This window comes from Lytechinus pictus, chromosome 1, assembly GCF_037042905.1.
Source record: "Lytechinus pictus isolate F3 Inbred chromosome 1, Lp3.0, whole genome shotgun sequence".
Classification (NCBI taxonomy): domain Eukaryota; kingdom Metazoa; phylum Echinodermata; class Echinoidea; order Temnopleuroida; family Toxopneustidae; genus Lytechinus; species Lytechinus pictus.
In genome coordinates this window covers 9,567,634-9,589,503 of record NC_087245.1, presented here as the reverse complement: position 1 = coordinate 9,589,503, position 21,870 = coordinate 9,567,634, and the positions used below count along the sequence as shown (strand labels likewise).

Here is a 21,870-nt window from a genome sequence, read left to right as displayed (position 1 = left end):
ATTAGCGCGCTATTTCTGATCCGGCAAATTATCCCGATCTGAAAAATCTCGAGATAGTTGGCGGTGCAGACGCAATTATCGCGCTAGTTCGTAGGATTAATCTCGAGATTGCAATCCCAAGTCAACTCGGGTTTATTTGCAAAATAGCGCGCTATTTTACGAATTATCCCGCTAATTCGTCGGTGCAGACGCACTCGAGATTGGACTCGGGGTAATTTATTCATGACGTCAGTCGATAATGCAATTCGCGTTCCACTTCCGCCTTGGTCAAAACATAAACACGTGCGAAAGTCAACTTTATACATGCGAATAGCGTTCATAAGCAACGATGGTGTCCCACCAGTGAATGGATTTTGGGAGAGACCAGACCGAAGGGGGAGGCGCTCATCGACGATGGTCATATTCAATAACAACACTGACAGCAGTGTTGTCTTATTCCTTCGCAAAATGTGAGCAAATAGCATTTCTTTCCTCCTTCTCTCCCTCTCTCTCTCTCTCTCTCTCTGTCGTTGCCTCCTACTCCGCCATCATATTTAACGAAGAATACATCACTTCTTCACTCGCTGAGCTGAGAGGATTGTTGCATAACACCGGTTGAATTCGGCGAAAGTGCTAGTGAAAGGAGTACATTGCTTGCATATCGCGGGAAGTTATTCAAAAGCGCGGGCCGTTGAAACTCCAAGATCCGAAAGTGCGCATGCTCGTAATATCGGGCTTGTTGCCTCGCTCGAGCAGGAATCGCTCTTCTTGCGATGGTGCAGACGGGGTTTCTTGAATCTCGAGATTAATCGCGAAGTGGGCCGATCGGGCTAGAATCTCGAGATTGAGCAAACTCGGGATGGTGCAGCACCGCCTAGTGGGAAGGGAAATGACAAAGTGGTCACGCCAATGTTTGTTGTTTGTGTTATAGCACCACCTTGTGGTGGAGTAGTTTCAGTGTTAATGCAACGACGGTAATTCGCCCCTTGACGGCGCCGCGGTTGAAGACATGAACTGCCTAATAAATTAAGGTACAATTATTCAACTATTGTGAGTGAAGTGTCATTCATTTATTGTCGCAGCATGCGATGCCACTGCAAGTAGGCCGGCCTGTCGAGATCGGGCCGGCCGTTACGAGGCTGTAAATTAAACATGGGTATAAATAATACCTCCTGCGTATTTTTCTTTCTGTTTTTCAGTGTTTCTCTCAAGATAAAAGGACTTTTTTTTGGTAGCCAAAAAATAAGGGGGACCGGCTCGGACCCCCCTTGGATCCGCGCCTGCATCCGATTAGCAATGCCGTTTTGAAAAAAAATTTATGGCAAGTTCCTCCAAGTCTGCGCAGTACCCCTTGTCTGCGCACACGCGTATCTGCGCGATTCTAGTAAAAGAAGATACGCAATGAGCACAAACTTTACACATGCAACACATAGACAGATATTCATTAAAAAATCTCAAAATGGTGGAAAATTAATGAATTTTTGGCATTTCATGTGACAACCTGAAAATGCAGCCTTTCTCATCAAAATACCTGAATCGTGTGCAAAGCAAATGGGTGCGCAGACATGGGATACCATTTTTTTTTTCAATGTGAAAATGACTGCCCAAGGTTTTTTCCAAGAAAATCCTATATTTCTTTCAAATTTTTATGAGATATTTGGTACACTTACTCATAATGATATGAGGAACATTATTAACTGAAAGATTTTGTGAAATAACAAGAAATTCATGTTAAATCTTAACTCAAATCGTTAGGTGCGCAGACTTAGGGACCACCATCATATAGATAAAAATTATTATTAGACAAAAAAATATATACTAAAATTTAATACGTGATTATAAATAATTAGTATAACACTACTAATTATTTATAATCACGTATTAAATTTTAGTATTTGTGAAATAATAATTTTTATCTATAAATTGTTTTTCAAAACGGCATCGCAAATCGGATGTACGTCATAACGAAGCGGTTCAAGGGTCAGGTCTATTGTATTTGCTTTGTTGACAAACGGATCGAGGGATCTACAAGAGATCGGTCTGGTAAGAAACGTCTCATTTTTACCATTTATAGTGAATTTTTATCCCTTTATACGCATTAGGCTTCATTCAATCTATCCTTATACCTTTTCCTTCTTTCTTTTTTTTAACTGCTTGCTTACTTTCTCTCCTTTCTTCTTTCGTTCTTTCTTTCCTTAATTAATTCCTTTCTTTGTCTCTCAAGTCTTTTTTTTCTTCCTTTCATCTATTCTTTTACCTTTTCTTTATTTTTTATATTGCTTCCTTCCTTCCCATCCTACTTTATTTATTTCTTTCCTTCATTCTTTTTTCCTTCTATCTATAATTTTACCTTTTCTTTATTTCTTCTTTAATTCCTTTCTTCCTTCCTCTCTTTCTTTTTTCCTTCTTTCCATCTCTCCTTTTACCCTTCCTTTTTTATTGCTTCTTCTTTCTTTCCTTCACTACTTTCTGTCTTTTGTTCTTTCTTTCTTTATTGCTGGCTTCATTTCTTTCTTTCTTATTTTTGTTCTTTAATTCTTTCCTTTCCTTCTTTAGTTCTTTCTTTTTTTTCTTCCTTCACATCTATCCTTTCTTTATATTTTCTTTTTTCTTCCTTCTTTTCTTTCTTTCTGTCTTGCTTTCTTTTTGTCTTTCATTCCTTCATTTTTTTTTTTTTTTTGGGGGGGGGGTAACAAGGACAGCAAAATAAACTCGCGCCTTTTTTAAATGTTTTCTTTATTTTTTGGGACCAGTAGAATTTAGGTTCGGACTTGCTTTCGGACCAGTAAAAAACTGGTCCGACATGAATAGGTTGGACCTGTAGAAAAAAAGGGTTAGTGTGGAGCCCTGAGTATATGTCAAATTATTAAAAAATATCTCAACTTCAAGCCAAGGCTAACTAAGTTAGGTGTGCACAGTAAAAATTGGGGGTTGTTTCAAATTATCAGCACTTTTGTTAGAGCAAATGTGCTTTTAAAAAACACACATTAAAAAAAAACCGCATCAAAATCGACACCTCTATCCCACAAACTCGAAGTCATATTCATCATACTTCGCAGCATTGCAAAGCAAAGTATCCTTTCTGATCCGAGTCTGGGTTAGTGATTTCGATTTTAACTTTAAAGTTTAAGTTCGGACTTCGACTTACCGGTAGTTACAAAAAACTCGGAGCTGGAGAAATAAAACAACACTTGAAACTGCCTGTCAAACATAAACTAGCAGCAGAATCATACAAATGGAGTGTTCCTTATTCAATTGCCGTGTCAATGTTTTGCCTTCAAAATCTGAATATTATTAAACTTTGTCGTTAGACTTCTGACGTCGTTTCTTCTTTTTCTCTGCATGAGCTCAGCTCAGTTGTTCTGCGTTGCGGCACTATTCTAACCCGAACACGCGAACCGTATATAGTCGGCCGGCGCGCCGCGGCGGGCTTGCGCCCACAAGCACCGGGCGGGGCGGGCCGCGAAATTATTTTTCCCACCGAGTTCTGGACCAACATATGAATATTCATGACTTGCGTCTTCGGATTGAGAGTACGCATGCGCGTGGACTTCACGTTGCTCAGAATGAATTAGCATCGTCAAATTACCGGTACCCTTACATAGTTACATAGGCCTTATAGGCTTAGATCTATATTTACATCAAATTCTTAAACACATCAAACTTGCTGCCATTAATGGCAAGACATGTGCTAGGGTAGGGCTAGCTTAGGCTAGCGCATTAACTTTACCTCAAATCTGGACCTGTCTTATGCCTAATACTAATAGGAATAGCCGACTAATGCCATGGTTAACTTCGAACTTGTTAATTCCGAACTTTACGTTTGATTAGGTTTGGACCAATATTAGCTTATTTACCATGGTTTAATATGTCTAGTCCGTATACAGAACCAGTCCTAGATCTAAAATAAATATCTTAGTTCTAGTCTAGTCTCTAGATCTAGACTCTGATCTACGCGCTATCAGCATGGAACCACTAGTGTACCAAAGGGGGGGGGGGGCAGACTGCCCCCCTGACGAGTCACAACTGATCCAGGGGACGTGCCCCCCCCTTGAGAAGCCAAATTAATAATTTGTAATGTAAAAGACGTATGTCCCCTCTTTTGAACGTGAAGATCTTTTTTTTTTCTTGTCAAAATTTTTTCAGCTACGAAATCCTTAATTTTGGGTGAAGACGGGGATCAAGATCACTGACGTTAATTTGTGCCTGACGTTAGAATACGTTCCATGCACGCACTGGTGTACCTAGGATTTTCCAAAAGGGGGCAAATTTTTTAGAGGATATTTCGTCCGCGAAAAAATGTGACAAGCCCCCCCCCCAAAAAAAAGGATCTTCACCCCAAATTATGGATGTCTTAGCTGAAAAAAAAATTGACAAGCAAAAAAAAAAAAAAAAGATCTTCACGTTAAAAAAAGGGGACATACGTCTTTTTCATTGCATTTTTACATTACAAATTATTAATTTGGCATCTCAAAGGGGGCACGTCCCCTGAGTCAGTTGTGACTCGTCAGAGGGACAGTCTCCCCCCCCCCCCCCCATTGGTACACTAGTGGTTCCATGCTGATACAGCGTACTCAGAGTCTAGATATAGAGACTAGACTAGAACTAAGATAAAAAAATTTTAGATCTAGGACTGGTTTAGTATACGGACTAGACATAATTATTAAACCATGGCAAATAAGCTAATATTTATTTTCCAACCTAAAAACTGGACATTCGTAACGATTTTTCAAATTAAGAACAGGATAGGAAGTATCTAAAAACTGAACATTTGTAACACTTTTTCAAATCATGAACAGAATAGGAATTTAACTAAATAATAGATGCGAGCGCGAGCTGAAAGTTTTTTATTTTCCAGCCTAAATACTGGACATTCATAGCACTTTAAAAAGAATATGAACAAGATAGGAAACTAAACAATTAATGCGAGCGTGAAGCGCGAGCTGAAAGCTTTTGATTTCCAACCTAAAAACTGGAAATTCTTAGCACTTAATAATGAACGGAATAAGAATCTAAACAATGAATGCGAGCGCGAAGCGGGAGCTGAAAGTTTTTTATTTTCCAACCTAACAACTGGACATTCATAGCGCCTTATAAAGAATATGAACAGGATAGGAATCTAATCAATTAAAGTTCGGAATTAACAAGTTCTAAGTTAACCATGGCATTAGTCGGCTATTCCTATTAGTATTATGCATTATACAGGTCCAGATTTGAGGTAAAGTTAATGCGCTAGCCTAAGCTAGCCCTACCCTAGCACATGTCTTGCCATTAATGGCAGCTAGTTTGATAAGTGTTTAAGAATTGGATGTATATATAGATCTAAGCCTATAAGGCTAAGGGTACCGGTAATTTGACGATGCTAATTCATGCGTACTCTCAATCCGAAGACGCAAGTCATGAATATTCATATGTTGGTCCAGAACTCGGTGGGAAAAATAATTTCGCGGGCGGGCCCCCAATTTTTTTCCGTACATATGGAAACGCTATGGTACCGGTATATGAATTATTCATAAGTTGAGCTAAAAAACTGAAGTGCGCAGGCGCATTGACTAGTTCTGTAACTTCATCAATTTGTACATGAACGAATGGACGAGCACACTCTTCCATCCCAATCTCCCCGCTTTCTCAAGTTTCGATATCCTTCTCTCTTGCAATCTCTCACTTCCTATCTCTTATCACACTCTCTCTGTTTCTTTATGAACCATGAACGAATTGACGCGCATAATGTCCTCGCCACACCCCCCATCTAAATATCTGTTCCTTACTCTAACCATGGACCTATAGGTCCATGCTCTAACGTGTCAGCCAAGTAAAGTTCTCTGAATTGCCTTCCTCTTTCTCTTTCAAAGATATGATTTTAGTGTCTTTGGAAAATGAATTTTTGTTTTTGATCGACACCACGCGTTCGTCCATCTCAGTACACCGCTATTTTTACCATTAGTTAATATTTTCAGACCCCTCCTTCGCTTCGTGGGGGTCCTTTTTGGTGCCATATTGGCCTGTACAAAGCCCAATAGGATAATCCATTGTTTTCAACCTTATATCTCACTTTTCTTCGCCAATTTTATTTTTAAGTTGTCTGAGGTGTAAAAGAATGAATATTTGATGATGTTGTGATGTCAATGTTTTTTCACTATTACCAAATGGGGCGGATTTTGCGAAAAATGCCCCAAAATTGTAAAATATATTACCCCAAAATTGTAATTTTCCCTATTTTTGGCACTAGAATTAGGACAAAAAGATTACAAAATGAAATGCACATGTCTTGTTATACAGTCCAATAACAGAAGAATACATCACATGTAATTTATATGATTATTCTTGGTCAATTGATGTAAAAATCAACCCGATTTCAGGATTTTATGCAGTGAAAACCCATAGAGATGTATACATCTCTATGTGAAAACCTTACTACAACACTAGATGGCGCCATAACTTATCATGATGATTTGGTGTGGTACGGTATGCGTCATGACACAGCTCCTGTACTCTTGTGCCAAAACGATTTTTTTTTAAATTCACTTGGGTCCAATCTATCAAGAAGTGATAGAGTTTAAATTTTCCCGACCCTCACCCACTGCCTGAGGGGGGGGGGGGGATCACCTATATCAAGACCCCCTAAAATCAGGTGTATAAGCAATTTTTCGCCTGGTTAAAAAAATTGAATTGTTTTGTGGTATTTTATCATCCCTAGACAGCTAGGATGCTTATATCTGAAGACTTCCAGTTAGATGACCATCCTACCAACCGTATCCCCACCCCCCCCCCTCCCCACTGACTGGCATATGCAACTTTCACCATTCGGCCACTCGTACCAGTAGAGTACAATTTACGATACAAGGACTCAATTACTTCTCGGCTCATTTCCAATTACTGATAGATAGAAAGAATTACATAAACCATATTTTTATGGCTCCCCCCACACACACATGCACATAATATTGTATTGAAATAATATTTAATGTTTTATTCATTGACCTTCACAAGATTTAGAGAACTTCCGAACTTACACACTTGCTTTGTGCCTCAATTTGTAAGGTAGCTAGGCCTATAGACCATTCAAAGTACATGTACGACCAAAAATACATTTACCCGGAATAAGTGCAACAAATTGTTTTTAACAGTGTTTAGTACTATTTGACCTCAGGAATAATATACAAAAAATCTACCAAAATCTGCATCAGGGAAAGTGGTTATTTTCAAGATAGCATCCAAAAATACCCTTACCCGGAAAAAATGCAACAAATTGTTTTTCAACAGTTTTTAGTACTATTTGACCTCAGGAATAATATACTACAAATCTACCAAAATCCGCATCAGGGAAAGTGGTTATTTTTAAGATAGCATCCAAGATGGCCACCATTCACTGAAAATTAATGAATACGACTCACTCATTATCCACCTTCGAATCCTATTTGGTTTCATACTCCATGGTCTAGGAGGTAAAATAATTTGTTGATACGGGGTAGAGTGAATATAAGGACTCCAGTGTACCTGGAAAATCCAAGATGGCATCAAAAATGGCTGGCGTGTGCTAAAAATCCACAATTTGGTTTCAATTCAATGATTTTAAGGGTGAAGTAGTAAATTGGAAAAAGTTACAAGGACAGTGAGTGGTCTGGTGGGTCCAAAAATCCATGATGGATTCAACAAAATTTATTCTGAAATGGCTGCTAAAACTTAAATCAGACATAGCTGATTGCATATCGACCAGGGAAATGTGATTTCGATGTTTAACTTTAAACCTCTGGTTTCAAGGGTCAAGTAATACATAAGGATATGTTACAAGGACAGTCAGTGGTCTAGTATGTCCATAAATCCAAGATGAATTCCAAAAATTGATCTTAAAATGGCTGCTGATACTTGAAGCGGACATAGTTCATTTCATATCGGGCTGGGAGATGTCATGTTGGTGTCTAAACCACTGGTTTTAAGGGTCAAATTATACATTAGGACAAGTTAATAGGGGCAGTCAGTGGTCTGGTATGTCAAAAAATGCGATATGGCCTCCAAAATGCAGGGTCTAAATTGAATGTGGTTCTTAAAAGTAGACATATTTCATTAAAAATGCACATTGTGGATTTGATTTTGGTGTCTACACTAGAGTTTAAAGGATCAAGTAATATATTGTGTCAAGTTGAAAGAACAGTCGAGTGTCAAGTTTGTCCAAACATCCAAGATTGCTTTAAAGAATGGGGTCTTAAATGACTGCTGTTATTAGAAGTGGATGTAGAACATTAAACATACACCTGGGGATATTATTTTGGTGTCTACACTAGTATTTCAAGGGTTAAAAATACTTAAGGACTGGTTACAATGATTATGCAGTTATCCATTTTGCCTTGAAATCCAAGTTGGCTTCCAAAAATGGGTTCTAAAAATGACTATTGTTACTTAAAAGTGGATATATATTCATACAATATCCAACTATGAGAAATATTTTGGTACCTACACTTAAATGTATGAGATAAGTTATCATATTGATTCATGAGTTTGTAACAGCACCAATTTGATGAATTCTTTTAATCTACCACGGATTTTTGGACGAAATGGACAACTAAATATCCTTGTTACTTGTCGACTGTATTATCTGACCCTTTATACCACCATGTAGACACAAACATTATTTCTCACAGATTAATATTGTATAAACTCTGACCATTATTGAGTGATAGGAGTCGTTTTAGATGCCATTTTGAAAACTCTCTTGGATTTTTAGGCAAAACAAGTGCATAATCTTTGTAACCAGTCGAAAGTAACATGTATCATTTTAATCATGAAACCATTGAGTGGACACCAAAATCATATGTCCTTGGTGGATTATAAAAAAACTATGTCCATTTTTAAATAACAGTAGTCACTTTAGACTCAGATTTCTTGACGCCATCTTGGATTTTTCGACAAAGACCACTGACTGTCCTTGTTACAATATAATAATATAAATAATATAGGTATATTTACCTAAGGAAGCCACTTCAGTTCTGAAAACTGTTCTCCCAGCGGGCCCTGCTATTATTATTACCCATGCTTTAGATGGGCTGCCTAGGCGCTCAAGCATTCAATGAATTTATTCCTACCGGGTACCCATTTACCTCACCTGGATTGAGTGCAGTACAATGTGGATAGATTTCTTGCAGAAGGAAATTATGCCATGGCTGGATTCGAACCCACGACCCTCTGTTTCAAAGTCAGAAGACTAATCCACTGGGCCTAGCTCCAACGCTTGTAACTAATTTTCTGACTTTAAAAAATCATGGTTTAGACATCAAAACCATATCCTTGATGGATATTGCATGTCAATTTGTAAATAACAGTAGCTATTTTATACTCCATTGTTTAACATACTTGACCAACGACTCTCCTTGTAACTTATTCTAATGTCTTATTTGACCCATTTAACCATGGTAGACACAACAAATCATATTCCCGGATATTTAATAAACTATATCGGTTTTTTAAAGCAGCAACAGCAATTTCAAACTCCATTTTTGGAAGCCATCTTGGATTTTTCAACATACCGAACCACTGACTGCCCTTGTAACTTGTCCCAATATTGATCATTGAAACCATGGTCTAGACACCAATTCCATTTATCTCAGGTTGATATAAAATGTGCTATATCCATTTAAAGTATCAACAGCCATTTTAAACTCCATTTTTGGAAGCCATCTTGGATTTCTGGGCTCACGAGACCACTTGCTGTCCTTGTAACTTTTCCGGATATACTTCTTCACCCTTAAAAACCTTTGAATAGAAACCAAATTAAGGCCACTTAAGTCAGGAAGAAAAATGAATCGTGGATTTTTAGCCTAAGCAGCCAATTTGGGTGCCCCCAGGGGGGGGGGGCTGGGGGTTAGAATCAAAACAAATTAAATGCCCATAGTATAAAATGGCATTGGAAATAATTGCTCTTGAAATGTGTCAGCTTTCAAATTCATTGAAAAAATTACAGTGCCTAGAATTCGATATTTTTTAAGGGAAGTGCTTATAATAACTTATGGCGCCATCTAGTGTTGTAATAAGGTTTTCACTGCATAAAATCCTGAAATGGGGTTGATTTTTACATCAATTGACCAAAAATAATGACGTAAATTACATGTGATATATTCCTTTGTTATTGGATTGTATAACAAGACATATTCATTTCATTTTGTAATCCTTTTGTCCTAATTCTAGTGCCGAAAAAAGGGGAAAATAACATTTTGGGGGTTATATTTTACAATTTTGGGGCATTTTTCGCAAATTCCGCCCCATATGGTAAAAGTGAAAAAACATTGACACCACAACATCATCAAATATTCATTCTTATACACCTCAGACAACTTAAAAATAAAATTGGCGAAGAAAAGTGAGATATAAGGTTGAAAACAATGGATTATCCTATAATGGGCTTTGTACAGGCCAATATGGCGCCAAAAAGGACCCCCACGAAGCGAAGGAGGGGTCTGAAATTTGAACCCCATCATTTTTGGTCTAAAGGGACCCTATTGAAGCCAAAACAAAAAAAAATCAATTTTGGCACGAAAGTCCTACGGAAGCTGTGTCAGTGACATACCACACTAAATATGTCAAAAGCTATCCCAAGGAGCAACAGCGGTGCCCATGCACACCCCCCCCCCAAAAAAAGGATGGAAGCTTCAATGTCGAATGGGTAATAAAAACTAATAATTGGGTAATAATTGTGTTCAGTTAGATAATAATTGCCCAGAATATTTTTTACCAACACACATTACCCAACACAGCGGACAGTATGTTGCCCAACATTTTAAGTGTGTATGGTTACTATGCATGGTGAGAGAGGAAAGACAAAACATGAGCTAGACAGGAGAGACAACATTGCTAGAGCGTTATCTCTGAACCTATCAGTTAATGAAACTTGATATTCTTATTTCGTCTATGCCTGTAGAAATTATGTAAATTGTTGGACCAAAATAAGAATAAAAACAATCAGAATTTATTCATTTATTTATCAAAATATCTTTATACAGGATAACAAGCTCAGAATGACTGTTTTTCAGCATGGTCCTGTTAACATGAAATAACAATATATACATAATTATTGCAAAACCATCCATTGCATAAATTGAATGCTTGAGATATTGCATACAAAATTTTAGAGCTATTTGCCAGATAAAATTCATGAAGATATAATATCCTAAAACATGGCAAGGCTTGAAATTAACCTCTGATCATATCGATATCAAAAATGATAAAAAGTGTGAAGTCATTTTCTGTCAAAGACTGAGTGAGGAATTAAAGGTTCTCTGAATAGTTACAACCAAAATGATAATGAACTTGCGAATTTTTATAATTATATTGGACATTGCGTAACATAAAAACGTCCATCATAATAAAGACCTACTGTAAAGCCATTATGGATTGTTTTTGTTTGTTTATTTGTTTGTTTGGTTTTTTTTCGGGGGGGGTGTTTATTAAACTTAATATTGTTTTAGTTTTATAAAAGAAGGCTTGCTAGGTCTATCCTTTATATAAAGGGCAGGCTATATCTGTCCCTGTTGTTAAACTTTTGTGATTTTGGTATAGCTATTTGATATAACCAACCACTTTATCAGTAAAACAATCAGTGGCGGTACCAAGGGGGGGGGGCATTTGCCCCCAAGTCAAGATCGTTGCCCCTCCCCCTAAATTTGGGAAAACTGGAGAAAAAATGAAGTAAATGCTATCATAAACATCATATACTCAAGCTACAAAGTGCTCCAAAAGCAACATTTTTTACCCTTCAAATATTGAAATTTTGTCATCATGCCACTGATAGCTCCCAACAAGATTAGTCTCTATTAAACACAAATCTTTCAGGTCATTATATAAAATTCAAAATTTCGTCGCGCTTCGCGCTCGCAGTGGCTGTCGATTGAGATAAATAAATGCGCTCAATAGGATAACATGGGACTTTAAATCCAGTTTTCAAGTCGATTTGCACAAATTCTTTCTCTAGAGATTCGAGTTTTTATTAGTTGTTTTAGCAAGATAGGCATCCTGCATGTTCATAATTAAAAACAAATTGCTGAAGTGAATGTTAAACATTTTCAGCTACGCGCTGGCATCCATTGTTTAGTGAGATACCCATCCTGATCATGGTTGCAAAAAGTGCTTAAATAAAGTCAAGTTATCATATCAGGATCTTTTTTAGCAAGCGCTTGGCACTCGCATTATATATTGGAGAGATATCATCTTTACAGTTCTTAACATGTCCATTTTCCAGTCAGTAGTGCCTATATTAGAAATGTTAGCTAGTGCATGCTTCGCGCGCGCTCACGATTTTGTGAAACAGGCAAAAAAAATTCATGACCGCCTTTGCCCCCCCCCCCCCCGTATGAAAATCCTGGTGCCTCCACTGGGAACAATTATTTCTTCACTTGGTCAGCAGATAGTCAGTTGGGGGCCTACATGTGAAACGACCCCCCCCCCACATGCCCCCAAGAATGAAAATACATCCCTACATTATCAGTAGTGCACTATTATTTTTTGGCTATCATCCATATTCTTCTTCTTCTTGTTATTATTATTGATATTGTTATCGTTGTTACTATTATTATTATCATTATTATTATTATCATTATCGTTATCATTATTATCATTGTTATTATTGTTATTATTATTATTATTATTATTATTATTATTATTATTATTATCATTATTATCAAGTCCTGTTTATACAGGGTATATAGCCTGCAGACTGTTCACCTATAGGGCCCTGTTACATGTCCACAAATACAAAAAACAAAGGACAACAAAAAATAGAACGATACAAAAAATAGGCCTATAATTTTTCAAAAAGACAAAATAAAAATCACGAAGACTACTTATAATTTTCAATAAAAAGTAAAATCTAATGGTAGCACTTGGAGTTAAGGATGACAAATTAATCAACTACGTCATGTAAAAGCAAAATGAATGAAAAGGGCTTCATACCTGGAAGATTACACGACTTAAACTGCGTGCAAGTATAGCGTATAATATTATGTGACTTGTGTAGGTTTAGATTTGCACAATAACCTTTTTATTGAATATGAAAAACAAATCGAACAACGTGATAGAGTCAGATTGTGTAACCAATATAGCGATGGAAAATAATAACCAGAGTGCATGAGAAACCCGTGGTTTTCTTGACAGTTGAGGAAAACTTCAGCTGTGCGAATATTTAGCTGTATATTAAGAGTATATCGACACATTTGAGCGGGGCGCGAGGGTGGATTGAGGGAAAAGGCGAGATGGGATAGAAGGGGAGAGACCCGGGGGGGCCACTTACATTGACGAGTGGATACCATGCGCGACCAAAAAAACACGTAAAAAGGATGTCTTTTTCACGATAGGGCACGTTACGTACGTAACGTGATAAGGGTGTCAAAAACACAAAAATAATGAAAAAAGGGTATCTATTTCGCTAGGAAAGTTACGTGTTTAGGGTCGAATTCGCGGGGATGATAAAACAAAATTAAAATGTTTTATAAAGGATGTCCTTTTTGCCCCAACACTTCGTGTTTAGAGTCCGATTTGCGCGAGGTGTAGAAGGTGGGGTCGTACTAAACCAAATAAGGTAAAGCCGACGACCGAAGGACCCGTAACAATAAAACATTCCTGTACTTGTTTAGGGGTTCATTTCAGGGAACATTTGCCAAGAGTATCGTTTTGTTACCAATACTTGTTAAGGGTAGGGTTTCACACGCCAATACTTGTTAAGGGGCGCATTTTCAGAATATGGAAATTACGTGTTTAGGGTGTTTTTCGAGACCCCATGGTCGCGCATGGTATCCACTCGTGAATGGAAGTGGCCCCCCCGGGGGGAGAGATTGCAAGAGAGAGAGAGAGAGAGTGAAACTATATAGATGGAGAGGAGGGGGTGGCGAGGACATTATGGGAGTCGATTCAGTCATGTTTCATAAAGAAACAGAGGGGGAGAGAGAGAGATTGCATGCAAGGGGGAGAAAAAAGAGACAGAGAAATTGACTAGAGAAAGGAACAGAAATTTAGATTGGAGGGGTGGCGAGGACATTCAGTGTGAAAGAGAGGAAGTGAGAGAGATTGCAGGAGATAAGGGAAGATAATCGAAACTTGAGAAAGCGGGGAGATTGGGATGGAAGAGTGTGCTCGTCCATTCGTTCATGTACAAATTGATGAAGTTACAGAACTAGTTTAGTCCATGCGCCTGCGCACTTCAGATTTTTAGCTCAACTTATGAATAATTCATGTACCATAGCGTTTCCATGTACGGAAAAAATATTCGCAGGCGGCGGCTGGGAAGGAGGAGCCGATTGGCGCATGGGTACCCTACGGCATAGCCTCTTGTCGAGGCCCTGGCGGCTGCTTCCCGAGCGAAGCGAGGGATTTCTTATCGAATTATGGCCTGCACAGGGCCGTAGCTAGAGGGGGGGTATGGGGGGGGGGGGGTGTCACACCCCCCAACATTCATGGCAGTCGGCAGAATCATGTACCAGTTGGCAAAATGGAGGATAGGGGAGAAAAAGAAAGAGGGAAAGAAAGGAAGAGAAAAAAAGAAAGGAGAGAAGGGGAGAGAGAGAGAAAGAAAGAAAGAAAGAAAGAAAGAAAGAAAGAAAGAAAGAAAGAAAGAAAGAAAGAAAGAAAGAAAGAAAGAAAGAAAGAAAGAAAGAAAGAAAGAAAGAAAGAAAGAAAGAAAGAAAGAAAGAAAGAAAGAAAGAAAAAAAAAAAAAGGAAAGAAAAATAGAGGTATCAACTTCGAAGAAGGTTACGACTTATGGAGTAAAGACAACCAGTTGACAAATCCAAGTCCATGTAGCCAGGCTTAGAGCCCTACTAGTCAGCAAAATACAAAGGACAAAACAGATGGAGCTATAATAACGCACAAAGTAAGCCCCCGGTCCTCCCCTAATATAAACAAGCTTGAGAGTTTGCAAATTATACCACAATTATTGACGATTTAACATACACATTAGTTTTGTAAAATTAGAGGCAAGACAAAGTGATGTACAAGTACTGCCCCGTTTCAGAACTGAAAAGAACAGAACACAAGACTTAAAAAACTGGTAACTCTGCAGTTGGCAAATTCATGAAGACAAGTGTACAACTTGTAGACTTGTCTACAAGTTTGAAGTTGGCAAAAAAACACAAGTTATTATTGTTTTGTGTAGTGATATATACTTTTTTCATGACTATATACTTGAAGTGACTGCCCCCTTTTAAGGCCTTAATATAAAACATTTCCAGTCTGTGTTTACGTTCGCATTTGTGTGGACCGATATAGGTACCGGGCTGGTGTTAAATCAACACCGGCGTTTTTTTGCAGTGCACAAATTCCGAAAGACAGTCCTTAAAATGTCCCTTTTTCTGATCTAATTATAACAAATTTTCAGCTCGCGCTTCGCGCTCGCATCACTTGATTAGTGAAATAGTGAATTCCTACAAACAAGCCATAGAATGCCCCTCTTCAGGTATGAATTTCAAAAATTGTCAGCTCACGCTTCTCGCCCGCAACATTTCATTAGTAAAATACGTATCATGTTCATGATTACAATGACCACAAAAAGTGCTTCATGTGCTTAGGTGTAATTATAACAAAATCAGTTCTCTTTATTTATGAAATCAGTTAATTCCATCGACTTCTAACTCATCTGCCGGGGGGGGGGGGGGGGGGGCTAGAGAATTTCTATAATTTCTTTTCGTACATGCGGTTTTATGTAGTTTTAATTATCATTGTTTTTCATTTTAATTATGTATGTTTTATTTTATGTGTTACTGTAATATTTTTGAATATTTTCGTATTGTCTCACTTTTACATGTTTTTAATGTTCACGGACTTGCTGAAAAGCAGTCTGTTATGACTGAATGTAAGTTTTACCGTGATTAAATAAATACAATACAATACAATACAGCAAGCGATTGGCGCTCGCATTAGATGACTATGATGAGATACGTACGCACTTCATGAATTCCAAAAGATAGTCCTTAAAATGTCCCTTTTTAGGGTCAAGTTATACAAAAAATTTCCGCTCGCGCTTCGCGCTCGCATTGTTTGTTTTGTGAGACAGGTACATATCATGATTACAAAACTTTGCTTATAATGTCCCTTTTTAGGACTGAATATCAAACATTTTCAGCTCGCGCTTCGCGCTCGCATTATTTGATCACTAAGATACATATCCGTTTAATTGCATAGTCCTTAAAATGTCTCTATAGGTCAGTATACCTGGCAATTGAGCGCGCTTCGCGCGCCCACTTAATGACTCAAAAATTTTGCTGGTCCCCCCCCCCCAATGCCGCGACCCACGTTACGCCACTGTTAGCAGTAGCACTCTTGAAATTTTAGTTGAGACATCTTGCACAGAAGGTCAATTAAAAATTAACAAATCTTTTATTTTGATATTATTAATGCATAGGGTATATCATTATACTGCAAGTTAGCAACTACGGCACACTAGCCTTTCTATTTTGATCCAAAATGTTTATTTTTACAGTGCAAATATCTTTGTATATCTTTGTATAATTTACCTTAAAGTATTCACCAAATGCCAATAATTTACTTTTAAAAATTCAAAATCTTTAAGCATGTGATTATTGTAGGGGGGGGGGGGGGCACATCCCCCATCAGACTCCCCCCCCCCCTGTGCTCACGTTGGCGCTGTCACGCCAAATTTAGTTGGCAAATTTAGCTGGTACACCCCCCCCCCCAACAAAATGCTTCTGGCTACGGCCCTGGGCCTGCATGGCCTGTCTCGCGGCGACGCGATCTGCTTCGCTCTCTCCCTTGCTTCGCCATGTTCGCTCGAAAAGCAGCCGACAGGGCCTCGACAAGAGGCTACCTACGGCAGTGCTTCTCAACCTCAACCTTTTTTTACTCGAGGACCACTTTGACTCTCAGATTTTTTTCGAGGCCCAGCTACTAAAAAAAAGAAAAAAAGGATATGACCACTTGTCTCGACTCAAAGATTGTCTCGACAATTATAAAGAGCATTTTTTTTTTCTCTTTAAACCTCTTTCGAGGGACTTTATTTACATCTCTATAATACAGTTTACAAATCACAAAGTATATACAGTAATCAAGTTAATCAATCAATAAATGAGTTCCAGCAATTTGTCAATTTCTTTTGTATTCTTATTTTTGGTAACATATTTTGAACTTAAATACCATCTCTGTTTCATTTTCAAATTCATCCATAATCTATTTACATTAACAAAGTAATAACCTTTTTTCATACTCGTTTCAATATAATTTCTGTAAATGGTGTATTGAGTAAAATTCAAAATGATATTAATTAACCAGTATTTCGGTTCTTGTATATTCCAACCTAAAATTACTATATTTTCATTAACACAGACCTGTACTTTAGAAACAGAAAGAATTGTGTCTTCTACCATTTTCCATAGAGGTTTTATATTCTCACATTTTATCAACATATGCATAATTGTTCCCTTAAGTAAACAAAGATTACATTTATCATCATTTTTTAAACTCCATTTAAATAAATTTGATTGGGACGGAAGTATTTTATGCAGGAGCTTAAAATTAAATTCTCTAACCTTGTTATCTTTTATTTGTCTAAGTTTAAAATACAGGACTTTGTCCCAATTTATTTCTATCTGAAGTCCCAAATAATTTTGCCAAAACATAAAGAAAGATGCTTCTGTTTTGTTATGTTCTAAATAATAATGATAATAATGCCTAGCTTTCAAGATATTTACATCAATTAAATCACCATTCGATATTTCAATAAGATTAGGTATAATCGTTATTTCCTTTTGTTGTGCATTTGATCTATTTTCCAGCCAGGTGTTGGGAAATGCTTTCTTCAACTTTTGTAGTTCAAAATTGTATAATAATTTTCTGTTTTCAAAATCATCAAATACCGTATTGAGGTTTTTCCATTTACCTTCTTTTATAACATGATTTACCATCAATACACCAGATTTCCTCCATTTATTAAAATTTAGTGTTTCATTTTGTATTTTTATATTACTGTTATTCCATAAAACTTGTTTTGGAATATCAGTAATTTTTAAAAAATTCTGGTATCTCAAATTTGCCCAAACATATAGAAAATCGATATAAAAGGAGGGTAGATTATACCTTTTCCCTAAATTAACAATGTCTACACTATTACAATTATAATGTAAACATAATGGAAAACCACCAATCTTATTTGTCCAATAGGTAAAAAGAGTTTTCCATGCTCCCTTTATTTCATCCATATATTTATAAATCCATGCTAATCGAAGTGATGAAAATTTGGCTTTCATATCAACCATGTTTAACCCACCATCAATTTCTTTGTTTAAACATACATTTCTCTTAACTTTATTTTTTTTGGAATTCCATAAAAATGTATATAATTTTTTATTCAATGCCTTTGAAATATAATCGGGCACAGGAACTGCCGAAGCAACATAAACAAATTGTGATGCTATTAAAATCTTAATGACAGATATTTTTCCAAAGTAAGTCAGATTTCTCATTTTCCATAAATTAAGTATATTTTCGACTTTTCCAAGTCTCCCTTCCCAATTTCTTTTTTCTACATCGACATGGTTTTTACCAACATATATTCCAAGACATTTTACTGGATCGACCGTGCATTCTAGGTCATTTAACTCTATATTTTCATCTAACTTCATTATTTTAGATTTAGACCAATTGACTTTCGGCCCTGCTATATTTCCAAATCTATTAATCTCAGTCATTATATTTTGTACAGAATTTGTTCCATTGGCGAATACTATAGTATCATCGGCGTACTGGGCTAGAGATATTTCTTTAGTTGGTACAGCTATACCTGTAATCAATGGATTTTGTTTAATTTTTTGAGCTAATATTTCAGAAATTACCAAGAACAATAGAGCCGACAACGGGCATCCCTGCCTTAAACCTCGATTAAAATAAAATTTTTGTGACAACCAACCATTGTTCAAGACATTACCATTTGCATTTGTGTAAAACGTTTGTATCCAATGAATAAATGACTCTTTAAATTGCATCTTACGTAAAGTAGTGAACAGAAAATCGTGTCTAACGTTATCAAACGCTTTTTGAAAATCTATGTACATGATAACACTTGATTGATTATTCATTTTACAATAGTCAATAACGTCTTGTACAAGTCGCACATTCTCTAATGCCGACCTATGTTTCCTAAATCCCGATTGATCATCCGAAATAATATGCGGAATAATTTGTTTCATTCTTTTTGCCAATGCACCTGCAGCTATTTTATAATCAATGTTAAGGAGTGATATTGGTCTCCAATTTTCTAATAAAGCTTTATTACCCTTTTTATATAACAATGTGAGAACAGCTTGACTTTGGGAGGATGACATTTTTTTCTCCTCATAACCAGTATTTAAACTACTAATTAACATATCTTTTAAATCATTCCAAAAGCACCTGTAAAACTCTGCACTCAGGCCATCGCTACCTGGGGCTTTGTTCGTGTTCATTGACATGAGTATATAAAAACACTCCCTTTCCGTTAATAAACCTTCACATAAATTTGCTTGCTCTTCTGATAAAGTGTTTAATTTTAATCCTGTAAAATATTCATCGAACTCTTGATCTTGATTGCAATCCCCTTTATACAGATTTTCATAATAATTTAATATATGTTCTAAAACTTTTTTACCGTCATGTACTATTTTACCTTTAACTTCTACACAATTTATTTCTTTTTTAACACTTCTTCTTTTTTCCAACTGTAAAAAATATTTCGTGCACTTTTCACCATGCTCTAGCCATTTATCCCTAGATCTCACAAACGCACCTTTACATTTATATTTATACCAGGCATCTAACTCATATTTTTTTTTTTTTTTTTTTCCATCTCTTCAATATCTCGTACATTAAAGAGCATAGGTAGTGCGTAACTTAATGATCTTCTGCTGCAGTGGCTGAGCCGTTGCAAAAAATTGAGGGGGCTTTGATGGCGTATCGTACAATTGATAAAATGTTGCGAGAGAGCATGGCGAGCAATAAAAAAATTCGACATTTTTATTACAAAAATCCAAGTTTGTGAAAGATTTTTACACGATATTAAAAAAATAATATTATATTTCACCCCTATCCCTTTTCTTTCCTTTTCTCTTTTTTTTTCTTGGTCATGAAATATTTTGGGCCAAGAGCCCCCCTATCTGTACGTAAGTGTTCTGCTGTGAATTGAATCCAGCCTTTTTCCTACCGAAACACTCTCTTGCATGGCTTTCCTGCCCTCTTCGGATGTTTTGTGTTTAGGTGTCTCTGAAGCTCTGACGGTTTAAGCGCCTTATTTGACAATAACTTCAGCACATTCGACGCACATTGCTTTTGGTTTTGCATCACTGCACAGTTATGATAAATCCAAATTTAATGTATTCAGGGTCATATTTTCTTAGTTACCTTCTGAAGACTTTTCAACAGTAGATTTGTTTCCTCCCTCACCCTTTCGCTTTAAAACACGGTCCATTTTGATGAAAGTATGTTTCATGAAATTTGAACATATAAGGCTCTTATATAAGCACATTCGAGGCAATCAGTTTAAGAAATAAATGCATTTGCAAAGGTCCGGTGAATGGGCGATAATAATTAACTACATACAAAATATGCATACACGAGGCCTGAGGTTCACATCAAAGTTAGATCGAAACCGTCATACAATGTGTATGTATATATCACAACATGCTACCTGTATAGGCGTGCCTTTAGCTTTGTTTGACCCACGGAGACCGATCAAACATACTATTTTCGGACATTAAATAGAACATGTTAAATATACCATAATTTCCCCCCTATTTTTTTTTTCCTTCTCTGGAGCTTCTCGCGGCCCACCAGTAGGCTGAGAAGCGCCGGTTGAGAAGCGCTGCTGATTATGCAATATACAATATACAAGCTTTGCTTTTTAAAATTTTAAATCACAAATCCTTTACACATGATTAATTTGTATGTAACTTTCTTATAACATGTCTTTTTCAAATTGATTTAATGACCTTGGTATATTTTTTATGATGATGTCTTGTTATGATTGTATTTATTTGATTTATATTTTGTTGAAAATGAAATGAAAATGAAATGCACTTGCAGAAGGAAGCAGAACGGTGCTAAATGAAGAAACCGGGCGCTCATTGGGCACGAACAGAGTGTTTGGGTTTTTTTTTCAGGACAACTTAACTGATATGAAGAATAGGCACTTATGGGAAGGCAAAGGGGCACTCGTTAACACATAAAACAGGTCCTTCTCATGTGAAAGGGGCACAGAACACGTTCATGGGGCACATCTGTTAGGTAAAAAGGGATACTGATACGAGAAAGGGCACCTACAAGAAGGCAAAAGGGCACTCGCTAATGACATAAAACGGATCCTCCTCAGGTGAAAGGGACATGTTCGTGAAGAGCACTTTTCTTGGGTAAATAGAGGCACTGATACGAGAAAGGGCACCTATATAGTAATACGATGGCAAAAGGGCATTTGCTAACGGCATAAAACGGATCCTTCTAAGGTGAAAGGGGCACAGGACATCATGTTCTTGAGGGGCGTTTTTCTTGGGTAAAAAGGGACACTGATATACGAGAAAATTTCGTGTGGTCTAGTGGTTAGAGCATAATCACAACGTCACTGAGTTCGAATCCAACCTCTGCCATTGTTTCTAATTTGATAAAAAGACTTGAGAGTATTATCTGTCGTCTATAAAGTCGGCCGCTCGACTGATTAACCTAGACGTAAAATGTTTTCTACAAATAATTGGATACCAGCTTGGCGTTTACCAGCAAAAAGAAAAAGCTGTTCTGCCGAGTTCCTAATAACATAAAAAAACAGATGGCAAAATGCACTTGCTCGGACATAAAATGGGTCCTTCTCTGGTGAAAGGGGCACAGGACACGATCGTGAGGGGAATTTTTTTGGTGAAAAACTATACGAGAAATGGCACTTGGAA

The 21,870-nt window shown here is 37.0% G+C and overlaps 1 protein-coding gene across 1 annotated transcript in view; it reads left to right on the top strand.

Annotated features, from left to right (window-relative positions):
- The first annotated feature begins 286 nt into the window (after window positions 1–286).
- The window catches only part of LOC135153222 (uncharacterized), a 1,173,865-nt gene continuing 1,152,281 nt past the window's right edge, over window positions 287–21,870 (top strand). Inside the window, exon 1 of the mRNA XM_064095627.1 lies at window positions 287–449. The gene's annotated coding sequence lies outside the window, so the exon portion shown is untranslated. The remainder of the gene's footprint in view (window positions 450–21,870) is intronic.